This window comes from Bos indicus x Bos taurus, unplaced genomic scaffold (assembly GCF_003369695.1).
Source record: "Bos indicus x Bos taurus breed Angus x Brahman F1 hybrid unplaced genomic scaffold, Bos_hybrid_MaternalHap_v2.0 tig00000135_arrow_arrow_obj, whole genome shotgun sequence".
NCBI classification, from domain to species: domain Eukaryota; kingdom Metazoa; phylum Chordata; class Mammalia; order Artiodactyla; family Bovidae; genus Bos; species Bos indicus x Bos taurus.
Window position 1 is genome coordinate 46,441 of NW_020867131.1, and position 8,706 is coordinate 55,146.

Genomic DNA, 8,706 nt, shown 5'->3' on the forward strand with positions numbered 1-8,706 from the left:
TGTGCTGAGCCGCACTGCTGAGTCACACAGAGCCTCTCCTGTGGACTTAGCGAGCTTACACCAAATGTCCAGAGAACCAGCCTAAGAGACAAGAGGAAGCAACCCTAAGAGACTGTGCCTTTCGTGCAGTGAGGATACGGTCCCCTATCCCAACCACCATTCTGCCTCAGAGGCTGAGGAGGTACCTAAGAGTCATGAATGCAGAGAAGTTCCCCAGAAAAACTGCTACAAGGAGAGGAAGCCCCCTGAGAGGAGACCAGCTGTCAATCACCATCTGCACCTGCTCCTGCAACACACAACTGTGTGTCCCCAGCACCTGCTGGTGGTTATGGAGCACCCGGAGCGTGTGTGGTGTCTGGGCTCACACTGCCTTCCCCTCACTGTGTCTCTTGCACAGCAACACAGAGCTGTGTCCTCAGTGGTCACAGAGCTCAGCTGCAGGGAGAACTGATTGTTGGATGTCTCTGCAGATGGAGGTGTGGCTCTTGATGGAGGGGCTGTGGTAAGTGTCACCATTATAATATATGCTTCCCATCCACTCTAACCCCTTCCCTGGGGCCTGGTGGATCCAGCTCCCACCATAACCACGTGATGGAGTAACCAGAGACAGCACATGTGAGGGAGACGATCTGCGAGGGCTTCACCAGTTCTGGGCCCAACTCCTGCACCTTCACCTGGGACAGGACCCCCGGGGACAAGAAGATTCAAGCCCAGTCAGTCACCTGCTGTCACAATCACCCCCACAGATGCGTGCCTGACGCCTGACCTTCCCCTTGGGGAACTGCCACCAGGCAGAGGAGAAGACTGCAGAGTCTCATCTTCTACACAACAGCTTGGCCTTTACTGAGACCTTCATGCTCTGTGAGTAGAGAGTGGTGAGCTCCAACAGCCCAGGGGTGGATTTTACCCTGGAGCTTGAGGAGGAATTTGCATTGCGGAGCCCTTTTCCTGTGAATCCAGAGAGGCTGTGGTCACACTCACCCTAGTCATCCCAGGATCCCCGTGGGCGCCTTCTGAATTTACATGGTTGGCGAGCAAGGGTGGGAAAGCAGTGTGTCTATCAGATAGGTTGGAACCGGATCCCAGGGCAGGTCCCCCTTTCTGAGGCCAGAATCTCTACCCTGACGGCCCCCAACTCCCACTCCTTGCCCATCTCAGCTCAGCCCTTCATCGTCTCAGTCCTTGGGTCTTTCCTCAGGGCTGAGTCCAGCACAAATCCTGCTTCCTTGCCCTGTGCCAGTGACGGTCACTGTGATGATGGGTGATGGGAGCGAGGACTGATAGTGGTGGGCTCCATGTTGACCCCACGGATAAATCTTCATGAGGATCTCTGTATTTCCCCTTATGAATGATCCAGACATAAGCTCAGAATGGGGTGTGGACTTGAGAGACGTTGAGGCGAGATGGTATCACCCTGACTGCCCTCACCTGGAATCTGTGTGTGTTGAGTGATTCAGTGAACTGGCCAAATTCTCAATGTCTATATAAGGACACAAGGTAACAGTGTTTATGTTAAGACGCTAATAAAAGCTAGCATGTAGGTGAATTTGCAGTACAGAACCTGTGAATGATGAGAATCATTGCATATGCAGCACTGGGGACCCCTGACACTGGAGCCTTAGACACTGCTTGCTCCAGATTCTACTGTGCAGTTTGACAGATAGAAGGAGGTTGAGTCTTTTCCTTCTTCGTGGACAAAAACAAAACAAAGATTAAAATGTTTAAATATCTCAAGTTTCCTTTCAGGATAGTTAATAGTTTGAAAATAACATGAGAGTCAAGTGTTTTACTGAGTTCCTTTGAAAGAAGAGAATGAAGGTGAAAAATTTTAGCTGTTTAGTATTATATGTGTGTGTGTGTGTGTTTGCATAAAGCTATCCTGCTTCAAGGAAAAATTAAAATATATATAAACACACAGTTTTCTGAGAGCGACATAAACCACAGAAATGAAATACCAGGACACAGAAGAGGGTCTGAGGTGCAGCTCCTAGGCAGGAGGAGGAAAGAGAAGCTCTGAGGAGAATACCCCCAGGCCCCCCACCGCCCAACGCCTCTTCTGCACCTGCTCCAGGGCTCAGCTCTGTACTGAGTCCTGAGCGCCCCCTGGTGGTCACGGGCCCCTATGCAGGGAGGTTTTTGTCTGGGCTCACACTGACTTCCCCTCACTGTGTCCTTCGCACAGTAGTACACGGCCGAGTCCTCAGTTGTCACGCTGCTCACTGACACAGAGACTTGGCTCTTGGAGTTGTCCTTGGTGATGCTGAGCCGGGATTTCAGGGCTGGGTTATACCTTGTGTATCCATCATTATCTATACCACCAAGCTACTCCAGCGCCTTTCCTGGAGCCTGGCGGACCCAGCCTACAGCATTGTCGCTTAATGAGAATCCAGAGACCGTGCAGGTGAGGGACAGGGTCTGTGAGGGCTTCACCAGGCTGGGGCCCGACTCCTGCAGCTGCACCTGGGACAGGACCCCTGTGGAGAGAGAGAAGCACGGTGACCCGTGGGCTCAGAGGCAGCTTCCCCACGTGCCCATGTCTGACCCAGAGACACTCACCTCTGGGGGCTGACAGCACAAAGAGGAGGGTCCACAGTGGGTTCATCTTGGAGCAGATGAGAGTCACCACTCCCGCAAGTCTCTTCAAGCCTCAGGAGGAGGCTGAATTTAAGTGAGCTGGTGCTGTGTTTCTACCCTGTGACTTGAGTGGATATTTGCATACCGGGGGGACCTCCGTATAAAAAGCAGAAAGCAGTGAATAGAGGTCCTGTCTATGGGGCTCCCCCTGTGAGGGGGTGCTGACTGTTGCCCTCAAAGAACTCAGCCCCTGCTGGGGTCCCCTCCCCACGACAAGGAGTCTCTTGAGGAATAAAATGTTGAAGGAGGGCTGGTCAGGGAAAAAGGTGCTTTCAGGGAACAATGGCAGATTTGGGGAAGATACTTCAATCCTAAGACTGTGTTTACCTTTACTCAACAAATACACACCACGCATTAGGTACCAGCCATTTCTTAGACACCTACTCTTAATTTTTTTTCTTTTCTAATTAGCTGATGTTTACTTATTCCATATGCAAACATCAGAGAAAAATATACATGTAATAATCACATCGAATTCAAATGGAGTTGAGTACAATTTAATGTCTATCAGAATTCCTAAAGCATTTATATTTTCCTTTGCTTTCTTCACTATTTTTTCATCTTGCACAGCTTAAATAACCTCAAGAATCACTCTAGAGGTGGTTTGTGCATAGAAATTAAACACAGTATTAATTTTGTGGACAAAGTAGACATTTCTGCTGAGAATGCTCGTCTTCCCAGCACGGCTGACTTGCCCAGTGGGCTGCATTTTCCTGTGCATAACCGAGTGTCTGCAGGAACTCGTGAACCTCAGCATCTCTTCCCTGAGGGTGGACACTGAGGACCCCAAGTCTGCTGAGGACTGAGGACACACAGCTCCTGGGAGCTCCTTAGGGCTCACTCCCCCGCCTCCCTATGGCTCTGAGGCTGTGTCCTCACACCTGCATTTCTGTGTGTGAGGATGTAGACTGGGGCTGACGACAGTCACAGCATGTGTGGACTTTACAGCGGGTTGGCCCGGGGTGGGGAGAGCTGTCATCAGTGTCATCAGTGGTGTTATCCCTCCTGGAGCAAAAAAGACCAGTGTGTGTCCCCACTCTGATGGATGCCCTGTCCATGTGACCCTGGTTTCCTGCCCTGAGACATCACCCCTTCAGGTCTGGTGTAGGTCAGCTCTTCCTCGGCCCAAGGATCTCAACTGTACATTGACTGAGTTAGAACCTACTGCCTATGCAAAGCCCTTCCCGGTCTGGCTTTGGCCACAGCAGTTCTGCACGAGTGTGTCTTCTGTGCCAAATCCCGTTTCCCAACACCTGAATGTGCTCTGGGGAGAGGCCCCACCTCACTCCTGCCTCATAGCTTGTGGGGTCACTTGTGCCTGATGCTATGCAACATGGTCAAGACTCCTGAGGGTGACCCTGGAACTGTGGCCTCTGGCATCCAGGTCACTGAGCTAGGTGTGTCCTCATCCCTTTGCTCAACACTTTGTCCATCATCAAAGCCAGTGGAGTCTTGTGGTGCATTGCCTAACAGGCTTTCCTCTCTCCTGCACTTTCTCTGATCTTGTGATCCCACTGGACCACCTGTAAAACCCAAATATGCGTTTCATCCCACGAGACTGGAAGGCTGCAGACCACATCCCCCAATCCACTGCCAGTGGATTTCTTATGGCGTTTAGTTTATGGCATCAGAAGTGGGATCCAGAGAATCCCCAACAACTCCTAAGCCATGAGCAATCACATGCTGGTACCCACTCTGACCTGTTGAGTTCAGGGCTCTCTGGATGAGTGTGGTCTCGTAGCTTTGTGTGGAGTCTTTAGGGTTTTCTATCTACAGTGTTCTGTAGATAATGAGAATTTTGCCTCTTGTGGTAAAGAATCCACTTGCAATGTAGGAGACCTGGGTGATTCCCCGGGTGTGAGATTCCCTGGAATAGGAAAGGCAACCCACTCCAGGATTCTTGTCTAGAAAAAGGACAAAGAAGACTGGCACGCCACAGTTCATGGGTACACACCCACACTTTACACACACACTCCTGTCACACACACACACCTGTCACACAGACACCCAGACACACACAGTCACATACACAAACACACCTTCACAACACATACATACATACACCTGTTACACACACATACTTGTTATAACACAACTGTCACACACACACCCCTTTATACACACACCTTTTAGACACACACACTAACCTGTCACAGACACCTCTCTCACACACACACGTGTTACACACACACACCTGTCATACACAACACCTGTCATACAAAGACACACAGCTTGTTACACACACACACTCCTGTCACATAAAACATACCTGTCAACAGACATACAGACACACACATTCACACATAAACACAGCTGCCACACACACACAGACCTCACACACACACACCTGTCGCACACCCACATACTTGTTACACACACACCTGTCACACACACACCCCTTAACACACACAGAACACCTGTCAAACACACACCTGTCACAGACATTCACCCCTTCACACAAACATTTGTCACATACACACCTGTTTTACACATACACGCCTGTCACACACACACACCTGATACTCACACGCAGACCCCTTCACACACACAACACACCTGTCACACACACACACACACCTGTCACACTCACAACACACCTGTCACACACACACCTGTTACTCACGTGAAGACCACTTCATGCACTCAACACACCTGTCACACACTCACACTGGTCATGCACACACACACCTGTCACACACGCATAAACACCTGTCACACTCACACCGGTGATGCACACACACACCACCTGTCACACACACATACACACTGGTGTACACACACACCTGCTACCCACACACACTCTCCTGTCACACACACACACAGGTGTCACACAGACATACACACACACACAACAACACTTGTCACAATCACACACACCTGTTACAAACACACATACTTGTTACACACATCTGTCACACACACACCTGTAACTCACACACACCCCTTCAGACACTCACACCTGTCACACACAAAACACAGGTTTTACACACACACACACTTGTCACACACATACACTTGTCACACACACTCATACCTGTCTCTCATGCACACACACCAGTCACACATTAACACACACACCTGTCGCACAGATATACAGACTCACAGTGACATACACCTGTCACACACGTCAAACACACACACACACACACTTGTCACACACACACACATACCTGTCACAAGACATACAGACACAGAGTAACACAAACAGCTGTCATGCACACACACACCCCTTCACACACACAGACCTGTCATAAACACAGACACACCTGTACACACACACACACATCTGTCAAACAAACACACAGACACACACAAACAAACATCTGTCACACACACACACACTGTTACAGACCCACACACTCTTGTCACACATGCACCTGTCACACACAGACACATACTTGTTCCATATACACCTGTCACACACACCCCCTTCACACACACACACACACCCCTTCACACAGAGACACGTGTCACACTCACACACCTGTCACAGACACACACACCTGTCACACAGACATACAACACAGTCACATGCACAACTGTCACACCACACCGGTTACACACACCTGTCAGACACAACAGTTACACACTCACACTCGTGTCACACAAATTTAGAGACACAACTCACACACAACAACCTGTCACACACACATCTGTTACACATACACTTGTCTCACACACACACCTGTCACACACAACCCCTTGACACATACACCTTGACACACACACACCTGTCACATGCACATGTGTTACACACGTCACACACACCTGTCACACACACACCTGTCACACACACACCTGTCACGCACACACCTGTCACACACAGACACACACACACCTATCTCACATTCACACACCTCTCACACACACACACACACCTGTCACACAAGACCTTCCCACTCACACACAAATGCATACATACACACGAACACAAGCACACACATGCACACATTCACACTAACCAAGATACACACGTACATATACTCATACATATACACACTCATGCACACACTCACACACACAAACATGCACATATATCCACACTCACACATACTCAAACATATTCACACACTCATATAAACACTCACACACACACAAAGATGCACACACATCCACACTCGCATGCTCATATACACACACAGATTTACACACTCATACATGCACTCACACATGATCACACATCTCCTCAATACTGCTCATGGCCTCACGAAGCTCTGTATTCCCAAAGGCAAGAATATTAAACGCCACCTGTCCTTGACCTGCTAGATATTGTTTTCAGTGAAAAGAGAAGACTCCGTCTCTGAGACTCACAGCCCCTCCCCCACATGCTCCTGGGCAGCAGCCCTGCACTGGGGTCCTGGGCACCCCCTGCCTGGGCTCACAGGGCAGTCCTAGCAGTGTTTCTGGTCTGGTATTAAGGGGCTGTGTTCCATCTTCAGAGTATTCTTCTAGAGACAGCATGTTCTTTTAATCTTCTCTAGAAATAGCCTTTGGAGAAGGAAATGGCGACCCACTCCAGTGTTCTTGCCTGGAGAATCCCAGGGATGGGGTAGCCTGGTGGGCTGCCATCTCTGGGGTCTCACAGAGTCGACACGACTGAAGTGACTTAGCAGCACAGCAGCAGCAGCAGCAGCAGCAGCAGCAGCAGCAGAAAACAGCCTCAATAAACACATGCACCTTGTAGAGAGACCCCAAGGAAGGAGTTTGTGAGAACACCTGGACGTCGCCTCCCTGGGGCTGCAGGTGCACTGATTTCATCTGGACTTCCCTGGTGTCTCACTGGTAAAGAAGTCTCCTGCCAATGCAGGAGATGCTGGTTTGATCCTGAGTCAGGAAGCTCCCCTTGGGAAGGAAATGGCAACAGACTCCATTATTCTTGCCTGGGAAATCCCTGGCCAGTGGAACCTGGCAGGTGATACAGTCATGGGGTTTGTGAAGAGTTGGACACAACTTAGTGTCTAAACCACAACAAACAAGAATAAGAGTTTCATTGATGATGTCTGGCTGTTTGCTGACACGTCATCCAGTCCGTCCGAGCTTCTCCTTTTGAAGGCATCAGGGCAGGATCCCCACACACAGCCATGGGGCATTGGGGCAGGATTCCTACACGCGGCATGACCAGTTTTGCAGATGTCCGAAAGCTTGCCCCAAATCCACCAGGGCCCGGATTAGCCTGTGCAGATGATTACAACTCGGTAACCTCAACGCTTTCTTGAGGATTCACATTCTAATTAGATTCCTACTTCTGTCTCACTCAGTTTTGTGGCTAGAAAAGGAATGTTCTGGGTGCCGGCAGTGACTTTGTTGGCACGCTCTGCTAACCCTTGTGCTCTGGACCTGCTCGGTCCTCCCAGCCTGCAGTGTGTCCAGGGCAGAGGAGCAGAGCCTGCAGGGGGAGCAGGTGGTGCAGGGCAGGGAGAGCCCCTGAGGTGGGCAGAGACAGGGAACACTGCTGCAACACGGCTGGGTGGCTGGGCTGTCCATGAGCACTGCCCACTGGGGCAGTGGCCTCCAGCTTGAGGGTGTGTCGTGCCCTGCCCGAGGGGCAGGGCCGCTGGAGTGAATCCCATGGCTAGGCTTTGGCTCCACGGGCATGCCATGCTGGGGTGGGCGCACAGTCTCGGAGCTGCAGGTGGGGCAGGTGTGTCTGCTGCTGCAGGTGGAGGGAGGGGCTCAGGCTGCAGCAACAGAGTGGCAGGAGCTGGTGAAGACCCTGGCAGACTGAATGCTTGGTGTGGCCTGGGCAGCACGCCTGGTGCCCACATGTCACTCGCTGGGTCCTCACCAGGAATTCCCAGGGAACCCGTGGGAACTGTGACGATTAATACTCCACAGGCTTGGCACGGGCTGCAAAGGACCCAGCACACCGTCTCCTGCCAGCTGCTGGTGGGGCCAGATCTCCATGCAAGAACGGAGGCTGTGATGAGAAGACGGTGCTGGGGGTGGGTGGGCAGGGTTGGTTCTGGGGTGGGGAAGGGCTCTGGCTTCTGGGGAGGATGGCGCAGAGGCACGGAGTCCAGGGCAGGTCTGCAGTGAGCTCAGGCTGAGTGGACGACGCGCACTGTGCTGCGG

General features: G+C 51.1%; 1 pseudogene; it reads right to left on the reverse strand.

Annotated features, from left to right (window-relative positions):
* Positions 1 to 361: 361 nt before the first annotated feature.
* On the reverse strand, positions 362 to 2,640 carry LOC113888587 (annotated as a pseudogene).
* Between the last annotated feature and the right edge of the window lie 6,066 nt (positions 2,641 to 8,706).